General features: G+C 45.7%; 1 long non-coding RNA gene across 2 annotated transcripts; it reads left to right on the forward strand.

The window, feature by feature from the left end:
- Window positions 1-11,762: 11,762 nt before the first annotated feature.
- Window positions 11,763-21,486, forward strand: LOC134165338 (uncharacterized). 2 transcript variants are annotated; one of them, XR_009965484.1, is made up of 5 exons: window positions 11,763-12,004; window positions 17,919-18,019; window positions 19,635-19,725; window positions 20,388-20,484; window positions 21,230-21,486. It is a non-coding gene; the product is annotated as an uncharacterized LOC134165338 (long non-coding RNA). The 2 variants fall into 2 exon arrangements; XR_009965483.1 differs by lacking the exon at window positions 21,230-21,486 and having other exon boundaries at window positions 20,388-21,043.
- Window positions 21,487-21,814: the final 328 nt, after the last annotated feature.

Genomic DNA, 21,814 nt, shown 5'->3' on the forward strand with positions numbered 1-21,814 from the left:
CATGCTGCTTGATTGGAATCCCCATGCAATGGAGTGGAGCTAGTGCCATGTGCGTACGCAAAAAGGATTGGTGAGGAACTGGATGGAGAGAGGCACCAGTCCTTTCCTCTACGCATTGACATGAGCCTTTTATAAGAGGCACTGAGCTGATTTTCCAGCTCTCGGCCTTTGCTTTCTTCATCTCCAGTTAAATCTTCAAATCTCTGTATTGTTTGCTCCTTTCCATTCTTCTGACCTTTTCTTAGTATCCAGTGAGACAACTTCTCTTGATTTGCAAGTCAGCTTTCAGTAGTTGCGCTAATGTTTTCTGTCATGTGTGGAGTGAGAGTGCAATTACAATCTCTGTATTCACACGCAGACATACGAAAAATTTCCTTCACCCCTTGCACACACTGAACAGAAATACCAACTAGGCACATGCATGTCATCAGGAAAACACAGGCAATAGATGCTTTCTCATTATTCTTGGAGAAAATTTTAGAGCTACATAGACCAAAGGATGAAGAGCCTCAAAGCTTTTGTCATGTGAGTGAATCTTTCTCCAGAGTGAGTTGTCTCTTCCTGCACGTTTGCAAGTGTTGCATATCGCTTCTAGAGGACCAACCCTTCTGCAGCACAGAGGCTGTGTCTTGGAGCAGGCACACACAATAACACAGCGTGCTCAGGGTGTACATACGGTTGTTAAAGGAGTTTTAAAGGAAGGAGTTTGAGCTACTGGATTTTAACTTGTCCAGAGAAAGCTGCTGGGGAGAAATGGGTCTTAAAATCATAGAGTAGTTTGGGTTGGAAGGGACCTTCAAAGGTCATCTAGTCCAATCCCCCTGGAAAGAGCAGGGATATCTTTAATTAGGTCAGGTTGCCCAGAACCAGCTCCATCCTGGCCTTGGATGTATCCAGGGATTGTGCATCCACCACCTCTCTGGGCAACCTGGGCCAGTGTTTTATCACCCTCATTGTAAAGAAGTCTTGTGTGGTTGTAACCATTTGTGTGTTTTCTGACTGACTTTTTTAACACCTTTTACATACCAGTGGCCAAGCAGGTGCCCTGTGTGGTATGCAAGTACTTCTTCAGAAGTATTTACCTATTGCAGTAAGACTACCTATAGAAACACACACTGACTCAGTGGGTTTTAATGCCTGGTTAAATGTAACTGGAAAGGAAGGTGTATGCAATGCAACAGTTTAGCAGGAGACTAAATAGTGAAATACTGGTTTTCTCTCTAGTTTGCTTTCTGGTCCAAGGCAGCTTTGGAAGGGCAGCCAGGGAAAGATTGCTGAGGTTTTTCTGCTAGTGGAAGCCAGAGAGGGACTTTTCATCAGGAAATATAGCAATAGGACAAGGGGTGATGGGTTTAAACTGAAACAGAGGAAGTGCAAGTTAGATATAAGGAAGAAGTTCTTTACTGTGAGGGTGGTGAGGCACTGGAACCAGATGGCCAAAGAACTGATAAAAGCTCCATCCCTGGCAGTGTTCATGGCCAGGTTGGACAGAGCCTCGGGTGACATGGTCTAGTGTGAGGTGTCCCTGCCCATGGCAGGGGGTTGGAACTTGATGATCTTCAGATAATTTCCAACCCTGACTATTCTGCAATTCCATGAAAAGCTCAGGAATGAAATACCAGATGAGCCTGTGCCATGGAAAATGAGATAAGGGCAGAATGAGAATGCAACAGAATGACAAAGATAGGAAGAGATAGGAAGAAAAAAGGAGGTCTTTGCTTTATTTTAGTTTTCTTTTTCCAAGTGGTATTGAGGCTTCCAGAAAAGGGTTCCTCAGCGCCACGGCTTCTTAGACAGCTGAGGCTGATGGCACTGACAGAGACAGCAGCTTTCTCCATCAGTTTGCAGTGTTCACAGGCTGCAGCCCATGTTGAGGAGAGTGTTGTCATTGCAGTTTTAAGGCATTTCTTCAGGCCCAAGCTGTGTTTGAGGCATCACTACAGGAGTGAATCACACTGCTGCTAGAGGCAGTGACCTGGCTGAGGAAGTCTGCGTTGCCTCAGATCACTTTGTGGAGTCAGCCATTGCACCCTGCCTTGATAAGTGACAGATGCTACTGGGCTAGGATGGTGTGCTGCTGCTTACAGGGCTGAATTTCCTGCAGAACTGGCCTGTCAGAGGATCAGGATCATCTTTCCTGGCTCATTTATCAGGCTCAGACTCCTTCTGTAATGGCATAATTAACAGAGTCGTAAGCTTCTGCTTCCTGTTAGCTGCATGTGTCAAAAACTTGTCATTTCAAGAGGAGACCCTCTGTGTGACTTTTAGGCATTAGCTTGGTTGGGGCACCAGCTCGGCAGGGTGAAGGGAGAGAGATGTTCAAGACTGGAACCTGCCTTTCTGAAGGACAGAGTGCTTGCCCTGTGTATGGTCCTGGCCAGTGGAACCACACTGCAGCTGCAGCCACCATGCAAGTGTACCTGGTTGCTAATGCTTGGATGGGACTTGAATACCTCCCCTGGATTCAGCTCCCATTTTGGATTGAAGTGTGTGGGTGGCCTGCACTTTACCTGGTATCAGCAAGGTCTGTTTAAAAGGGCAACATGCAAGCCCGTGGAAGAGAATACTGTCCTTCCAAAACACTGCTTTTAATGTTGGAAGGAAGTGCAAGGAAGTGTGTTGATGGCTAATATTTGAATTACATGGTGTCCTTGTCCTGCCTGTCTTGACAGGGTGCACAGTTGGTTAACAGTGCCCATGATCACAAATGGCTGATTCAGCAACCTGAGTTGCAAGGGCATGGGACCAGCTAGTCTGATAGCCAACCAGCCACTGCAGAAGTGTCAGAGGCTCTCGGAGGTCTTAGAGGCCTGGTGGCAGGCAGGTAGGTAGGAGAGGGTTTTCCTTCAGAGCTTTTCTCTTATTCTTTACAACCAAGAGTATGTTTTGCATAAGAATGCAGCAGGGTTTCTGGTCCTTCCCATGTGCTGTGGCAGCCCACCTTCATTTGGTGCACAGTAAAAAGAAAAGAACTGATTGGTACCTGTGTGCCTTGCATATGGTCTGAGTGGAAGTACTGGGTTGTGTCCAAAGAAACGGTTGTGAAACTGGTTATGTGCAAGTGCGTCTGGGCTTCAAGCAAAAAAACACCAACCAACCCACCAAAACAACAAAAAAAGCAGACACACACACCCCTGCCCAAAACATATAGCCTGCAGCAAAATTGTATGGCTTTGACAGCATTTACACCTATTAAATAAGACAGTTTGCTGTTGCAGATAAGTAACTTGAATCATAGAGTCGTAGAATGATTTGGGTTGGAGAGGACCTTAAGATCACCCAGTTCCACCCCCCTGCCATGGGCAGGGACACCTCACACTAGACCATGTCACCCAAGGCTCTGTCCAACCTGGCCTTCAACACTGCCAGGGATGGAGCATGTACTAGTTCTTTGGACAACCTGTTCCAGTGCGTCACCACCCTCACAGTAAGGAACTTCTTCCTTAGATCTAACCTGAAGGCTACATTCAATCCCCTCCAGCCTGTTACAGGTAGGGACTTTGATAGCCCTGCTTGTTTCAGTAGCTCCTGGCATGGAATGAAACAGCTTCATGGCAGTGTAGCAACTGAATCCAGCCTCCAGGAACAGGAGCATAAAAAATGAAAAGGGGAAACGCTCTGGTTATTGCTTGTGTTTCAGGGTGTCACTTTGGTGGCCCAAAGGTAACGGCGAGTAACTTGACCTGCTGACAGCTTGCACAGCTCAGTGCTCTGATGGCATCAGCAGTGATGTGTGGCTGCTCGTACATCTTCTATCATTAGCCTTGCTCCAAAGAGGGAAATGCCTGTAGAGGTCCCTGTTGTTCTATAAATGCAGGAAACCATCTGGGACTCTGTCTTTATGACCCAGTTAACAAACAACCGGAAAAAAAAGTGCAGGTACTCATTAAAAGCTCAGTGTAAGTAGTCGTTAATTATCATGACAGCAATAAAATCTTGTACTATGACTTAACTTTGGGCTGCTCTGACTCTCGCTGAATGGAGCGAGAGCAGGCTGTGTCAGAAGCAGCTTTTGGTGAACTGCAGGAGGTGTCACAGCACAGCTGTCACCAGTGCCTTGTGCAGAAGAGGGAGATGTTTGTTGTGCTGTGGCTGGGAGCCCTGTCAGGGCAGGGCCCTTGCGCTGGTTGCTGGGCAGAGGAAGTTCAGGCTAGATCTAAGGAAGAAGTTCAGTACTGTGAGGGTGGAGAGGCCCTGACACAGGTTGCGCAAAGAAGTGGTGAATGCTTCATCCCTGTCAGTGTTCAGGTTGGACAGAGCCTTGGGTGACATGGTCTAGTGTGAGGCATCCCTGCCCATGGCAGGGGGTTGGAGCTGGATGATCTTAAGGTCCTTTCCAACCCAAACCATTTGGTGATTCTAAGAGCACACTCTCATGTGGCTGCTAGGGTTAAAACCTGAGGCTGTTGTCTCAGTTGTGGCTGAGACTCTGTATGTTATCCCACTACCAGGCTGACCCTAAATGGGAGCTTAGGTAACTGCAGGAGACAAGGTGGATGCCTGTCTCCTGAGAGGCCAGTTGAAATGGTACAAGAGGAAATAGAGGCATAGCAAAGGTCAAGTTGCTTTGTCTAAGTTGAGTGAAGCTAAGCATTAGTGGAGCCCCCCCCAGCTTTTAGTCTACCCATCTGGGATCTGGGTGAGTGCTTCTGTCCTGTTTGCAGACCAACTTTTGCCTTTAAGGGAAGCAGAAGAGGGCTAAGGCCTGGGAAGAGCCAAGGTGCTGTTTGATGGGTTTAGAGGGCATCTTGTTGTTGAGGATAGAATTGGTAGCACCAAAGTCTAAATCTTTTTATCCACCTTGCTGGGGCTTCAAACTGATAAATGTTTACATGGAAAAGGAAGACAAAATGTAAGCAGCAAATGACACACAAAAATAAGTGCAATGTTCGTAAGACTTCTGTCAGGGAGATTTCCCTGTAACTGATTTTTAAGGATTAGTCATGGTCCATGTCCTGCTGTCAAGTCCACGTGGAAGCAGCAGTTCACGTCACATGGCTGTTGTATTGCTGGTCTGAACCAGTAGTTAGGTTGTTGAGTCCAATTAAAATTCTATTAAAAAAAAAAAAAAACAAAAATAAACAGAAAATTTCACAGGGTAAAAACTAGTTTAAATGCTCATTCTCTGGAGCAATTCAAGATGAACTAAATCTGGGAGTCAAGGCATGTCTTGCATAGCCTTTTCAGGGGAGTTTCCCATATGATAGTTTGGGATTTTTTTGCTTTATTGGGGAATCAAGGCCTCTTGTGAAATTGAGCTGTAGCTCTGGGCTTAGTTTTCCACCTCAGAAAGGTCAGAGGTATTAAAATACAAGGTTTTGATTCCACGTCTGACATTGAGTCACTTAAACACTAATTTTTAATGAAAACTTCATGTTGAATTTCTCTGGTGAATGCTGACAAACAAGTTTCCTTGCAAAGATTCCTTAGTGACGTTTCCTTTAGCAGTATTTTGTTCTTTAATAAGCAAAAGTACAGTTGTGATTTGAATGCATGACGCTCAAACATCAAGCTGGTTTTCTGGTCATGACTGACCTCCATGCAGTGTGGTGTCATTGCCATTGGCTGATCAGAGGGGGGCTGATGGAGAGCCAGCCTGAGGTGGCCAATACGGGCTAGGCAGGACATGTCTGTGAGCGCAGACGTGAGTGCCCAGACCTACTGCCTTATAATTAAACTGCTTCTGGAAGCCCGGGCTTTGGAATAGCTGTTGCTAGTGGCATCATTGATCTGCCATCTCTTTCAGCTTCTCAAGGCAAGGAGCCACTTTGTGACCAGGGGTGGTGGTGTTAGAGCTTTGTCACTGTTACTCTGTTATATGGGTTATGCTCTTTGCTTTTTTTCAGGTGGTTGTTCAGGGGGTTTTGTTTGTTTGGGGGGTTGGGAATGCAAGAATCCTTCCTCTGTCTTCCACGCTCAAGGCAGGTGTGCAAAGATATTTGTCTGACAAAAGCATAACCAGCATTGAGACACAAGAGTACAGGGCCATGCTTTGCAAGAGCGTCTGACTAACTCTGGCAAAGCTAATTTGTTTGACATCATTTCTGTACATAAGCCTGTGTCTGTTTGTATCCCATTGTTATGGCAAATCCCATGATGAACCACGTTTTATTGACTCCTGCTGGCTGTTTGAGAGAGCCCGGCAGCAGATTTGACTCTGAGCAGTGTTCCAGGAAGCTGGCTTAATAGATGCTAACACAGAATTGAAAGGCTGCGGGGCAACATACAGGCTTCAAAGGTCGCTGTGACAGCTTTATGTAACAGGGAGGACATGAGCACCTTTCTGCATCTCTGCTTTGCCAGCCATGGGGGTGTGCAAGGCAGGTCAAGATGCATCACAGCAGGCAGGGACAGTGAGGGGGCACCTGGAGTCATAGGCGATGCCCTGTAGCTAGAACATACAGTATTTGGCTAATAGTTTTGTGCCTTTTCCCCTCTTTCTAGGCTACAGCATCACCTGTTCACATGTGTTTAGTGGAGGCACACTGCTGAGGAAGAGAAACACAGGGAGGGCCCCCAAGTGGACCTCTCACTACAAGACAGACATTGAGGTGCTGGAGCAAGTCCAGAGAAGGGCAATGGAGCTGGTGAAGTCTGAAGCACAAGTCTGATGAGGAACAGCTGAGCGACCTGGAGGAATTTAGTTTGGAGAAGAGAAGGCTCAGGGAGACCTTATCGCTCTCTACAACTACCTGAAAGGAGGTTGTAGTGAGGGGGGGGTCAGCCTCTTCTCCCAAGTAACAAGTGATGGGACAAGAGGTAATGGCCTCAAGCTGTGCCAGGGGAGGTTCAGATTGGATATTAGGAACAATTTCTTCACTGAGAGGGTGGTCAGGTGTTGGAACAGGCTGCCAGGGAATGGTGGAATCACCGTCCCTGGAAGTGTTCACAAACTGTGTAGACAAGGTCCTTAGTGACATGGTTTAGTGGTGGTCTTGGCAGTGCTGGGGGAATGGTTGGACTCAATGATCTTAAAGGTCTTTTCCAACCTGATTGATTCTATGGTGCAGTGATTCTAAGTGGCCTCATCTGTGTTTGTGTCTTTTGGAAACTCTTGGCATCTAAAGTGTAAGTATGTTGGTACAAGTCTTTGTAGGTTTGGCACAACGTTTGGTGGACATTAGCAGCTTAATCTAAGTTTGACAAGCTGGGATTTATCGTTGTACATGTGGGAAGGGGAGGGAAAGGAGCTGTTGGTGAGGGTGAGAAGGCAGATGCGCAGCTTCACTTTGGAGTCGGACACTGTGGCTACCCTGGTCAAGTTAAGAGGATTTAGGTATGTGTTACTCCCATCCTTGGCTGCTTTCAATGACTACAGCCTTATTGAGGTTAGTAGCGTTGGTCTGAGTGCTGAGGATTTCCTTAGCAATGGATAGTGCAGGCCTAGAAGAATAGCCACCCTGGTTTTATACTGTTACTTTTGTTATCCAGCAAGGGAAATAACTGAATGCACAATTCCCATGGGATTAGGCTGTTGAGGCCTAATCTTTCTGTTCAACTTGAGATCAGACTTGTAGGAGTCCTTTGCTACCTGATGGCTGTAACAGAGTGTGGCTGTGAAACCTTCAAATAGGAGTTTCTGCTGATTTCTCTTGCTGCCTTATTCTCAGAGGTGCAGAACTGTGAATTTCAGGATGCTTGTGAACAAGAAGGTGGAGACTAGTTGAGTCTGGCAAAGGGCACTGTGCTTAATGAACCTGTAAAATCAGTCACTCAGAACCTGACCCTATAAAACAACTCAAAAGAAAAAGATTATTTAAAAGCAAAACAAAGTTCAAGACCCTAAACTAGGTTTGGAGACAGTTGACTAGTTCCATAAATGGCACAGTGAGTCCTGTTGAAAGTCACAAAAGATGCGTATCTCCCTGCAGTGGCCTCTTTTTCAGCTGTGAGCTGGTTTCCTGTGTATGCTTTTACAGTGGAACAGCTCGTTGTACCCCCTGTGTGACCATGTGTAGCTTGGTTAATATACCCAAAACAACAGCTCCTAACTTGCCTTGCTGTATTGTGGACCCCCTTCACGTGAACACATGTGCCAGCAGTGGAACTGGCTTTGGTCCTTGTGGTGCAAACTGTTGTTTCAGTAGTTGAAAGTAAGTGGAAGGAGGTGATTCTGCCCCTCTGCTCTGCTCTCGTGAGACCCCATTTGGAGCACTGTGTACAGTTCTGGTGTCCTCTACATAAAAAGGGCATGGAGCTGTTCGAGCAAGTCCAGAGGAGGCCACGAGGATGATCAGGGAACTGGAACACCTCCCGAATGAAGATAGGCTGAGAAAGTTGGGGCTGTTCAGCCTGGAGAAGAGATGGCTGCGTGGAGACCTCATAGCAGCCTTCCAGTATCTGAAGGGGGCCCATAGGGATGCTGGGGAGGGACTCTTCATTAGGGACTGTAGAGATAGGACAAGGGGTAATGGGTTCAAACTGAAACAGGGGAAGGTCAGGTTACATATAAGGAAGAAGTTCTTTACTGATGGTGAGGCACTGGAATGGGCTGCCCAGGGAAGTGGTGAATGCTCCATCCCTGTCAGTGTTCAAGGCCAGGTTGGATAGAGCCTTGGGTGACATGGTCTTGTGTGACCATGGCAGGGGGCTGGAACGAGATGGTCTCTAGGTCCTTTCCAACCCAAATCATTCTATGATGGGCTGATCCTGTAAAGGATGTGGTTGAACAAGGACACATCTGACTTCACTGTGGTGGCCAAGAAGGCAGATAGTGAGCCCTGTCCCAGCTGTGTGCTCTCCTAATAGGGTATCACTTGCATGAGCACCTGTGTGGGTCCAACAACCGGAGGTTAAAGCATGGGGGTTTTCCTGTTTTCCAGCTAAAAGTAAATTTATAGCTCTCACTGCCCATCGATGACTTCTATAGTGTCTGGGTTCACTGGAGTGAACAGGCTCCATGAAATCCCAGCAGGGCTCCCAAGAGGCTGAAAGACAGGATATTCTCTTGCCTTTCCCCTTGCCTTGGTAATACTTCTCTTGACCTTTTTGGTGGCATGTTTACAACTTCTCATGTTCAAATACATCTGCAGATTCTTCCTCGGGCACTTTTCAGCCATGTCCTGAATTCCTTCCTCCATCACTAACTACTTTTTTCATCAAGATTACAGCAGCAAAAAAATGTTCTCTATGGGCTAGGTGCTCCCCTGTGCATGAAAAATGTGTGCATGAGCCAAGAGACACCAGGAGTTTCTTCCTGATTGTTCCCAAGAAGAATGAGGAGTGACACAGGTGAAGAACATGACCTTACTGCAACACACATGCTCTGAGGCCTGCACAGAAATGGCCATGATGTCAAAGCAACAGTAAGGAGTTTTGGGGTAGGTGGGCAGAGTTTTGTGGCCCTTCACATTCCTCTCTGACCCTTTCCTCTGGTCAAGGATGGTTCCTTTCAGGTTCAGCTCTCCTGGCCTACCTAAAGTGGGTGTCCTGTCTTCCCACCAAGAATGAGTAGCTTGATGCAGAAAGAAACCATGTAGGTTTACTCTTGTGTAGAGGCTTTTCCCCTGAACGAGCCATAGGGGAGAGCTGCAGAGTAGCATTTTAACCCCATTTCTGAGTTTTCCCAAAGGCTGAGTTGCACCCTGCTGAGAAAAAAACTGCAAGAGGTCTCAGAGAATTGGGAGGAAACATGGAGCCTTCTGTCCTTGTTTTCCTGTCCTGTTAAGGTATGTTTGCACTGGTTTGACCACCTCAGTTCACTTAGGCAGAGGGAAGATGCCCCTGTATGGAGTATCCTATAACCTTGCCCAATGTGTTATTGTAATTCAGGTGCTGCATTAAAACTGCAGCCTGGAAGGACTTTAAAGGGGGGTTGAAAATCATTCCGAGGAGGGTTCGTTTGATTGTGCTTTAAACTATTTAGTATTCGTGAAATGTTGGAATTGAATGCCTCCACTGTAGGCTTTTCAGAATTAATCATAAAACAGGGACTTGGGATTTTCTCAATTAACACTGGCCTAACTCCAGCCCTGCTGCAGGCTACAGTGAAACATCTGTTGAGTTCAGCAGATGCAGACTTAGGCTTCTTGCACCAGCTGAGTCCTTGGGCATTTAGATGTTTGCCTTGTGAGTGCCGTGGGTTTCTTAAAGGTTCCCATTTGTTTATGGTGTTTTCTTTAGCAAGATATACCCTGGTATGTAAGAAGAGTAAGGTAAGAGATATAAGCCAATGTGCTATTCAGTAACAGAAGCTCATAATTATAAGTGTACTTTGTATATCACTAGAAGGGGGAAAAAAAAACCACCCTGGTTGGAGAAGAAAACTTGGTGGCACTTGACTATATATGGGCACATTTTAGTTAAAGCCTGTTGAAATCCCAGGCGTTTTTTCATCAACTTTGTTAGGCTTTGAAGCAGCCCGAATTAACATTGTCCACTTTAAGCAGTGACTTCTAAAGTGACACCTGACAGTGGTGAGAATTTGACTTTGTGTATTTTCACAAGGTTTTGGTATCAGCTATCCATCAGTCCTTCATGTCCACCTCTTGAGGACTGATTTTCCGTAAGTGAAACGAATTAAAGTTAGGGTGCTCCTCTCCTTCAGTACACCTAGTTGTATCTGTTTGGATTGAAAGGAAACATGACACAGATACAAGCCAAATCCCCTTGTCTTCAAAACCATTGAATACATTTAAGAATGAGCAAATAACAAAGCAATGTTCATACTTCCTTCAGCACTTCAGGTGCACTTTCACATGCAGAATTCCTGCTATGCAAAATGTATTTTCTGTGATCAGTGTCTAGTTGACGTAGAAGTAGATAATCAAATGTTAACAGAGGTACCCTGTGTGTATGATAGAACATCACTGACTTTAATGTGCATACCATACCTTGTACTGATGCAGAGCTGAGGCTCTAACTTCGATTTCAGGTGTTTGAGCAGCAAGTTTCTCACAAAAATAATCTTTGTTATCATAGAATTGGGGTTGATGCAGATCAGGACATGTTCAGAAAGCCCTGCAGAAAACATGCCATTTCATAGAATCATAGAATAGTTACAGCTGGAAAGGACCTTAAGATCATCCAGTTCCAACCCCCCTGCCATGGGCAGGGACACCTCACACTAGACCATGTCACCCAAGGCTCTGTCCAGCCTGGCCTTGAACACTGCCAGGGACGGAGCATTCACAACTTCCCTGGGCAACCCATTCCAGTGCCTCACCACCCTCACAGTAAAGAACTTCTTCCTTAGATCTAACCTGAACTTCCCCTTGGATGAACTCAGAGGAAAACTAAAATCAAACCGGCAAACCCCAACTCCAGCTGTGTGGGGAGAGTTGGATCCATGTGCCCATGGAGCCCTGTATGAGTGTTTGGAGAGGGAGCTCTGCCACAGCACAGTGGCAGGTCTCTGTGCATAAAGATGCAGATCGGGGCCTGCACAGTCTTCCGTAGTCTGGTCCTTTCCACAGGTTAAATTGCCCCCCCAGGTATATGGCCCTGTGCAGAATGCAAAAATGATAATAGAAATAATACAAAATTACAGTTCAATATGATATAATGCAAGTCACTGCCAAAGAAATCCCAGCAAAGCTTTCCATATATCATGAGGAATTTGGTGATACAAAATAAACTTGCATTGCTTCAGGAGGGCTGCTAGTTCAGGAGCTTGAGCTCAAATAGGGTCTGAAACTGCAGGCACAAGACATGACTAAAAGTTGATTTGCCCTGTGCCAGTGAAGCAGCAAAGGGAGAAAAGTGTGGGTTGATCTGCCAAGACCCCCATGCACAGGATCTAACATGTCCCAGCTTGTAGAGTGGTCCCTTGTTTGAGTCTAATGACCTGACACTTTTGTCACTCTTAAATCTCTTACCTTGCTCAGCTTTAAATTTCCATTCTCCCACAGTGTAGATTGGAGCTAGAGTATCAGGGTAAGGAGTCAGGGAGGCAGCTGGCACTACTCTGACTCACCAGCCACAGAGGAAGCCATGTGTGAAAAGGCTCCATGATCTGGATCATGGGAGATGCTGGTCCAAGCCTTTATGTCTGATCGCGCATTTGGTGAGTTGCAGACACTGCATGTGCCTTGGTGCTACCACCAGGGAAGTATCGGAATAGCCACACGGATGCCATGGGGATTAAGGTGTTTAGTAGGTGCAGAGGGTGGTAAACCAATACGTAGTCCTTAACACTTTGCATCTGTAGATGGAAAACCAGTATCACCCTCAGCATGTGTTGTGGGAGAAGCAGGCAGTTGAAATCATACAGAGACTCCCCTGGCCCAGCACACTGCAGAGAAAGCGAAGGCTTTTCTCTCTGCTTTTGCTTTTGCTGCTTGCTTCCTTGCCATCCATAAACAACTTGGGGGAAGGAGGGAGTTTCGGGTGTTACTGATTTTAATAAAGTGGTTTTAGGAATGTTCTGCCTCTCTGGAGCTTTATAACAGACACTAATAGAGGCTTTTGGCAAGAGCACTAAAGCAAATTGCTCCCACCCTCCTTTAGCATGCTGTAAGCAGTGTCTATCCCAGCAGCCATGTGACTGAGAGTCTGAATACACTGTGGTGCCTGGTGAGCTGGGAATGCCCTTGTGAAACACCCCAGCCTCTGTGTCCAGCATGAATCTACCAGCCTCTGCCCTCCCATCCTCCTTTTGCCCATGATCTTTGTCAGTTCTCACAGTTCTCCTTAGCTGCTGCTATTTGAGCAGCCAGGGGATGTTCTGTTGCTAGGGTTGCACTTCCTTGCATCATGGTTGCCTCTAAGCCTTCATTTCCTTTGCTTTTGAGGGTTTGCATCAGACTTTCAGGCACTATTGAACAAAGATATTTGTGTTTATCTGCCTACCTAGTAAGGGAAAGGTAAGCAGTTTTTTTTTGCTTTAAATGCCTCTCATATCTCCCCAAGGGCATTTAGTTATCTCATTCCTTAGCTGTAGACACACTAGTAGTGGTATAAGTTACAGTTTCCTCCTGCGTTATCTGCAGAGCAATCTGAAGCCCAGCTGAGTTCATAGTGCAGTCCAGTCATTTACTTTAGAATAAGTAGCGTCAGGACTTCACACCACTGCCTTTTCCTCATGGTTTTGAATTAAAGTTTATGAGGATTTCATTCACAGGGAACACATTTCACAAATGCAGTTGTCTGTGTTCAGGTGTGGTAATGGTGGGTTTGGGGTGTGAACAACAGGCCCAACATTTTCCACTTGTGGTGGCAGCAGGAATGACACCAGAGCAGTGTGTACCCCAACATGGGTACAGCCAGGGCAGCTCTTGCAGCCAGAGTAAAGGCTGCTCAGAGTGTGTCAGGAGCAGCATTTCCTGCCCTCTCCTTTCCCCCAAGAGACGGGCATAGGAGGAGAGGGAAAGAAAATGGGGTCCTGCCTGTGAAGGTTTTGGTGACACTGGCCCCACTGAAAATATCGTGAGAATGAGGCCGAAATGAGACATGTTCCAGGTTTTTCTTGCTTGTGACACAGCATATGACTCATGTCCTTTCTACCAAAGTCTGGGAGTGTGTGTGCAGGGGGAGGAGATGTGGAATGGGAAGGTCACAAAGCGTAGGAAGGCTTATCTCAGTCTCCCAGGAGTAATTTGGAACTAGATGATCTTTAAGTCCTTTCCAACACAAACTATTCTATGATTCTAAGTCCAGTGCCTTGTTCTGATGTGTCCTGAGGACTCTTGGGAAGAGAAATCATTACAAGGCCACCGCGTACCAGTGTGTGTTCTGTGCCATGTAGTCTTGGCTTTATGCACTGCCATTCTGCCCAGTTGCTGTTCAGGATGGTGATCAGACAAAGCAGCAAATGAGGGTGATGGCTGTAGGGGACTGGATCTAGGAGATGGGAAGAGATGGAAATGTGCTAGTGACAGGAAGGCATTGCTGGGGGATGAGCAATGCAGCATCCACCTGGGCGCAAGGGGAAGAGAAAGTTTTAGAGTGGGCCCAAGTGACTAGCCAACAAGGATTGCTACCTGTCACACATGCCACTAGAGGAATGGGCTGGGGAAATACAATACAGCCACAATTCAGGGATGGAGGCATAGCTGTCGTGGCCCTTCTAAAGAGGCCAGGATAGTAAGCTGTTCCCTCTTTACTTTCGGAACCATCTTCCGTGAGGACAGTAAGCTGGACTGGCTCAGACAGATAGCTTTTACTGTAGTGCACAGCTTGACTGAGTATCTGTATGGGAGATAGCACCTTAGATAGAAGGCTGTGTATGTTTTCTGGTCAAGGGTATGACAGAGATAGGGATATAGGAGCTGGGGGAAAAGAGCTGGACTCAGAGAAGCATTAATATCCATGGGACAGTGTTACGATCTGTGTAATGTGCAGACCCCAGTTGGTGAGAAACAGCTCTAAACTTCAAAGGGCACCAGGTAGGTGCGACAAGATGTCTTTTAGTTGTAACATGTTTGGAGACAGCAACAACATGTGAGGACTCCTTCACCTACCCAAACAGTATTTAAGGTTGGGTTAGCTATTTTTTCTTGACTGCTTTACTGTCATCTGACTTGATGTTAGTATGGTTGTAGCCTGTAGGAGTTACAGTTCCTTGAGCCACCTGTTTTGAAGCTAAGGATGTACTATCACTCTGCTTTGCACCAGTAGTGGGTTATTCTCATGTGGATTAGGAGTGACACATCTTGGTGCTTCTACTTCTCCTATACCAAGGGTTCTTCCTTTTGGTCTTCTTTTTGCTTCCAGGCTGGAGCTTCCCTCTGTGTGAAGTCCACCCCTCCAGCCCACAGAGCTAGCTCTCTCTAGTCAGCTGAATATGGTCCAGCCAGGGTAGGTGTGCATTGCTTTTAATACAGTGTTTACCTTAGAGGGAAGTATTGGCTTATCTGTAACTCTGCTAAGGTATGTCCTGAGGTGGACTGCTCAAATGTGAGACTTTAGTTTTAAGACTTCTTTTTGAAAGGTATTTTTAGATTTGTAGCAGGAAATTTGCTAATTATTGATTGTCAAAACACCCAATTTCACCACACCAAAGGAATACCCAAGAAAATCTTTTATTTTCCATGTCTGTGTGTACACATGCATGTCACTGCCTTCAGTCAGCTGCAGTGGAAGTTTATATGAAAGGGGAAAAAAACCAAACCCTACCTCTAGGTGAGATGTAGGAACAAGAATTGAGAGCAGTGTAATTTGCTTTCTCTGCCTGAACGAGAATTACACAGCTAAGTTCTTGGCTTACAGAAAGTGCTGACAACAATAATGTTTTATTTCTTTGATTTACAGTTCCCCTACAAACAATCTGTAGAAGCCATGAAGCAGAAGCTTTGGTACGTACAATTAGAGGTAACTGTTGTGATCAGTGACAGTTGTGCAATGTTTCCAGTGAAGTTGGAGTAGAGGGACTTACTGCAGATGGGCATGCATCAAACTGATTGTGAGCCTGCAAGTACAGCTGAGGAACTTCCAACAGGATATTTGCAAGTTGTTAATATCCTGTTTATGGAAACTCAAGTAAACAATTGAAGGCCATTGCCCAAAGGATGTTACTTGGATCTACGTAAAAGAATTCCAACATTTGCAATGCAGTGGGCCAGCAGCTATGATGAGATGTGATGTGGTCATCAAAGCTGCCACAAGTTGTCAAATGCACGCAGGACCACATTGCATAAGAATGCTCTAGGAGAGAGGGGAGAGAAACTTGAATTGAGACCTCTTTTTTAGTTTAGTTAACCCATGTGCCCTATAAAGTAGTTGATTTGGAAAGATGGAAATTTGCTTTATACACAGTTGCCCTTCCTGGAAATTCGACTCTGGTTCATGAAGGGGAATGTTACAATAACAAAATGGGAGGGAAGGATTTGAGGAGCTGGGACGGACAGACAAGAGCAGGGCCATGTTCTGCACAGATTCTGGCATGTTTCACCTCAGACAGGCCATGTCCTGTGTGGACATAATGTTTTTTTGGTTGATGTCAGACTGCCTGTGTGCTTGGTATGGGCAGGGTAGATTAATCTGGGTGTGGAGCTGGAACACCAGTGTGTTAGGTGTGAAGGGGTGACCTCTGCTGTAGGCATGCTGCAGCTCAGTGGCCAAAAGTGTCTCATCCTGAGCATCTAATGGGCAGCCTCTCTTTGGGCTCTCAAAAAAAGGTAGTTTTCAGGGATTCCTATTCTTTTTGAAAGTCCTCTGGTGGGACTGTCGTTGCTGAGGAGTTTAGCTAGACTCAGAGACCTAACTTGTGGTTGGCAGCTTTGGCTACCTGACCTTATCCCCAGCTCTTTTTGTCATGTAGGAAGGATAGATTCTGGCTGCAGGAGCATTGATCAAGAACTGCCTGCCCTAGCTTGGTACTGTGTTCTTAATTTAATAGCTGACGCCAATCTAATTAAACCCAGCCCTGGCCTTTGTCCTGTCCCACTTGATTTATACGCATGCGCTCTGAGTGTCATGAAGGAAATCTGCATCTCTTAAATAACATCAAGCTGCAGGAACAGGGATAGGGGGGTGGATGTGGAGATAACATGTGGAGGAGTTATCTGTGGAAGTGTCTCAGCTGCTGGCACCTCTCCCCCAGGACATCCAGATGGTGTCCACCTGTGCTGGAGATATCTCTGCCCTTCTTGGACCCACAGAGGCCCATGTCTTTCCCTGGGGATCTCTTTTGGTACCTGTTGTGTGGATAAGATGGCTAATCCATTTCTTCAGTCCTTGACCTAGGAACCTAGGTGTCTGGGGAGGCTTGGATACCTGAGGTGATGTTCAGACCATGGCTGGGAGGAGAAGGTGACTAGAAGGTGATTTCACATAGTATTGGTCATTCCCAAATGAAACCCCAGAAGTTTCCGCATACCATGTGATTCATGGTTGGCCCTCGAGATGTGATGGTACTGAATTCACTGGAGATCAAAGAATATAGAGTTTTATAGCAGGATGGGCCTGGACAGGGAAAACACAAAATGGGAACATCATGCTGAGTGTTGCAACCCCAAAACATTCCTGGTCAGCCTCTTTTCTTTCTAGCTGCACCTTGACAGAAAGGGAGCATGGTATGAAGAGCCTGGCTCCGAGCTGATGTGAGCCAAGGGAGTGCCACAGCTTATCCCTGCTGGAGTTGCAGGGGAGCTTCACTGTGGACCACAGTGTCCTATTTAGAAATACAAGTGTGGTGATGAATTGTCAGCCATGTTTATAGGTCCCCTGGGGCAGGCTGGCTCATCACCTTTGCGTGACAACAGCCAACACAATAAAGGCCTGATCATGACAGCCTTTTTATTTTTTTTTGGTCACTTCAGTAATAGTAATGATTAACAGTAATTATCAGAACAGTAATGGGAGTGTCCCATAATGCTAGTGGATGGGGGAATTCCACTACGCGCATCTGCTCCTGTGCCTAGTGCTAGTTACCAGGCCAAACAAATACACTGTGGACCCATGCCTCTTTCCTAGACTTGGTTTCTGGAACGGGTGCTGGCCAAGCTGGTTTCAGGTGGATTGCTGTTTACTCCATCATCTCTAATGACACACTGCTGGTGTAGAGGGTGCCCCAGCTCCTCATGCAGGTGACAGGCACCGCTGAGTTGCAGCCAAAACGTGGAGTCTAGGGCTGGCTACAACGCCTGGAGCACAGGGTGAGTCACAGCTCTGTGCTGCTTCTCCCTTTCAGCAGGCCAAGCACAGCAATACTGAGACTGGGAAATAGCCTGCAAGTCAGCCTTTCCTCTGCTCCTGCCCTGCACTTATCCCCTCACCCCCTGCAGCAATGAAAGGGGCAAAATAGCTTGCAAAGGATTGAACCCACCATAGGTGATGCCTGTGTAACCATGCTGCTGATGCCAAGGTTCACAAATGGAGCAGGTAGGAAGGCTCAGCTGATCATGTGCGAGCATACATATTGTCTAGGCTTTAGCGCACACCTTGGTACTGGCCCTGTTCTTGCCCAGGGAAGGTCTTCCCTTCCCGCTGACTGTGGCACTCGTATACAGCATCTCTTCTCCTTTTCTTCCCCATGCTAGCACCAACTCTCCAGAGGGAAGATACAGGAGAGGGGTGGAAGGTAGCGGTGGAGAGCCTGTAGCCAGGACTGACCACTGTGGTGAATGCCTAACAGGAGCCGGTGAGTGCCTCCTGAGTCATACCAGTCCTCACAGTGGTGGTTGTGTTTGTCATTTCACTGTCCTGTGATGGATGTTGCTCTCTGGGCAGAGCTGTTGAGTCGATGGGCTAAATGGTCAGCCACCGAATCATACTTTCAGTTAAACTGGCCACCAGGCAGGGGTCTGAGTGCTGCATCCATGTATACACACGGTGAACCATCAGAGAGGGCACTCTTTACATTTGCACATGTTTGGTCTCTCAGTGGTTAACTCTGGTCTTCCTGGAGAATGCAAACCCTGTTGAAGAGCTGACTTTATGAACTCAAAGGAAGTGCTGATGTACAGAACAGCACACAGGACTGATGGGTAAAGGGATGGTGGTCTCGCAGCTTGTTTGCAGCCTGCTATGTGCTGTGGGGTAAACCACATATCTTCTAGCTTGCTCTTTCCCATATTCTTAATAAATTACATGGAGTAAGGAAAAACAATTCCTAGATACATGGGCAGTAATAAGGGAAGGACTTGGTTTGATAACATCCTTTACAAGGGTGCAGTTAAAATGCTTGCACAGGTTTATGTAGCAGCAAGTGAAGGCAGAAGCCATGAAAAGACTCCACAAATGAAAAAAGCTCCAAACCCCTTGGAGGCTAAGAAATCACTTAGCATGGAGCACTGAGCTGTAATTAGGAAAGGGAAAACACTGGTTGAGCATTATGAAGCTCTTCCTGCCAGTGAGATGTGTTGAGCCATTCAGGAGTTGCCCAGGGGAGAGTAGTGGAATTGTTATACTAGGCAGAAGAACGAAGCTTTAAAAACTGCCCTGCAGGTAGCAGTGCAGTGTGAACGGGCAGATCTGTCCACCTTGTCATCTTCATCTTCTGAGACATCCCATCAAAATGGACAGGAATTAGCTGTTTGGGTTTTGGGGTGTTGTTTTTTCTTTCTTTTTTAATTTGCTAGTTAATGCTGACCCAAGAAGTTGGCTAAGAAATGGTTGAATTTGGTGTCATCCAGTAGCTCTGACCTCCTGCTGCGTTTACTGAAAGAGGCATCAGCTGCTTTCAGCCTTGGGGTCAGTGTTCTGACCTCTGATAGTTTACAGGAGAGCCTGGTTGTTTAAGAACATCTGACCTAATTCAGCCCTCACATACATGGCAGATCTGAAACCAAGTTTTGCTCAAGGTGTTTTTTCTTACTCCCTTTCCTCCAGACTACCTTATCTGTGTAGGTCAGTTAAATGTATTCCCTTCTTAGGGCATTTGTGCTCACGTGTGAGCCTCATGGGTTTTGCCACATAGGATTTTCGTTTTTCTGTAGCTCAAATGTAAATGCTGTTAAGTGAGCTGTGCTCCAACTAGCTTTCTGTTCTTTTGAGAGTACTTCTTGAGGATCTGTCATGCTGTGCAATGAAATCTCACTAGATATAAAAATTTCTTACGCACACTGATGTATGCACTTGTGCTGGTCTCAAAAAATGCTGGCAGATTTTCCCAGGGATGCATGAAAATGCAAATGCTGCTTTTTGTTACTTTGAGTATGTATGACAGTGCCAAGTGCCTCAGTCCTAGACTAAGAATGATTTTCTTCCAGTTTCAAAAATGCTTTCTAACAAAAACATGTTGATTTTGAAAATAGGTCTTATTCTTGACAGACAAAACCAATGCAGATCCATCCCCATGATGATACTGCATGAAACTGGATGCGAGGCCTACAGAAAGCAGCTAAAGTAAGTAGTATTGTTATGTACACCTTTAGTTATGTACAAACACATACATAAAGTGGCTATGAACCCGTGTATTCTTCTACAGCACATCACCGTGAGGAAAAGCATTTTCAAGCCCAGAAAAATGTACGTTTGAGCTGTATTTTCCCCTCTCGAAGTTGAAAAGGGTATGTTGTTCATAGAAAACCCTCTGTCATCAGTGATAGCTAAACTGATAGGCAAAGCTCAGTCCATACCCTTGAAATAATCACTGCTGCTCTGTCCAAAATGGAGAGATGAATGCTTGTGACAGTGAAAGAGGATTAAAAGCATAACATGGACTTCAGTTTAGCCTGTGTGCTTTGTAAATAAAAGTTTTCCTTCAAGACGGTCATTAAACCATTGCAAGGTAATAAAAGCAAGGAAGTCTTTTGCACAAGACATATTTCCTCATGTTCTTGTTACGCTTTGTAAAGAGAAAGATCCTGAAATGTCAAAGCATTCTGGGGGCTCCTTGCCTCCACTGGTGTGATGCCAAGTGGCATAAAGCTATCCTTGGCTTGACTTGGGTGTGCCAGTTCACCCCAGCTGCAATTGAGGCCACTAGCTGGAGTGCACCCATCATGCTCTGTTGCCCAACCAGTGCTAACTCTTGGCACTGTACAGACATGTCCCTCCATTCTCAGATCTGTGGGATGCAGTAAACATACCTCACAATGAACCCGTTGGGTGCAAGAAGGCACTACTTACTGTGAAGAGTCTCTTGGAAAACTGGCTCTGAAGGTGTGTACCAACCGTATCCAAAGAGGTGGCCTCCACATGAAGGAGAGGATGGTGAAAGCCGCAAGCAGGGATGCCAAATGCAGAACCACATACCATGAGGTAAAGAACATTGCAGAAAGATAAAGATGTGTCTATGATGCTTGTTTTTCATATATTCAAATCTGAAAGAGGAAATTCCAATGAATTGCTCCAGTTGTGTCAGCATTACTTGGTATCTGGATACCGGTACAAGACTATAATTAAGTGCTGTCTTTCAGAAGATAAATCATGCAGCAATTTAAGGGTGAAATTAATTATAAAGTGGAAGTTCTACAGTGATGCTGCTTTTTAAGACATCTGCATGCCCACACACAGAAATGCTTTACTAATAATTGCAATTCCTTCCTTTACTCATTCTGATCCCTGAAAGGGCAGACAATAAAATCCTTAATGAGGGGGATCAGCCCAAATTAAGGAAGCAACAAAACCAGTCATGTGGCATCAGAAAAAGCTGCCATCTCCAACCTTAAAGCAGCATGCTGATTGTGTGGATAAGCCATGAGCCTAATGCTGGGGGGGGGGGGAAGAGGACTCAGAAAAAAATTCCAACTATGTCATGTCCCACTTTATTGTGGGGGATGAACTTCTATATCCTGCTTTCACACTGATCTTGATTCTATCTTGCCAACTCTTATACTGTTTAGCTAATGTGTAAGTGGTGCTGACATACAGTTCTCTAGTGACATGTTGCCTTATTTCATTTCAGCATCTCCACACTTATGTAGACCTAAGAAAAGACTCCCAAAGTAAGAAGGAATATGACTTTTAAGTGCCAGATCTATTCGAGCTCCCTGAATTAACCTGTTTATTACTTGTAATTACATTCTGAGCATGGAGTTGTAGTATATCATGTTCTGCAGTATTTTCTACAATTAACTTATATCTTGTATGAATAACTACCGATAAAATGGAGAAACTATGGGTGCTTGACTAGCCAGCTATTAAACTGCACCTTGCTATCAATACTCAGATTCCTTGCTGTGAGACAGGCTTATCAATTCTGCAGTAAATTGGGTGTCACCTTGCCTTTTTGACGATGGAAAGTGATAAGGCACAGGAAGGTTTTCCTTTATAAGGAAAAGAAATAACCACCATTGAGCGGGTTGGTTAGACAAAACACACTTGATATTTCAGGCAGATGCATACAGTAGGGATTTGGGGGTAGAGTATCCCTCAGCTATCCAGTGGTGGCACGTAAGTGCTGAACAAGGCCTTGCCTAACATAGTGACAGTGTGTGGGCTTCAACAAGATAACTTAAAAGAAGTTGTTTAAAAAAATAGCCATAATTAG

Source organism: Pezoporus occidentalis, unplaced genomic scaffold (assembly GCF_034315485.1).
Source record: "Pezoporus occidentalis ecotype Australia unplaced genomic scaffold, CSIRO_AGI_Poc_V1 ctg238, whole genome shotgun sequence".
NCBI lineage: Eukaryota > Metazoa > Chordata > Aves > Psittaciformes > Psittacidae > Pezoporus > Pezoporus occidentalis.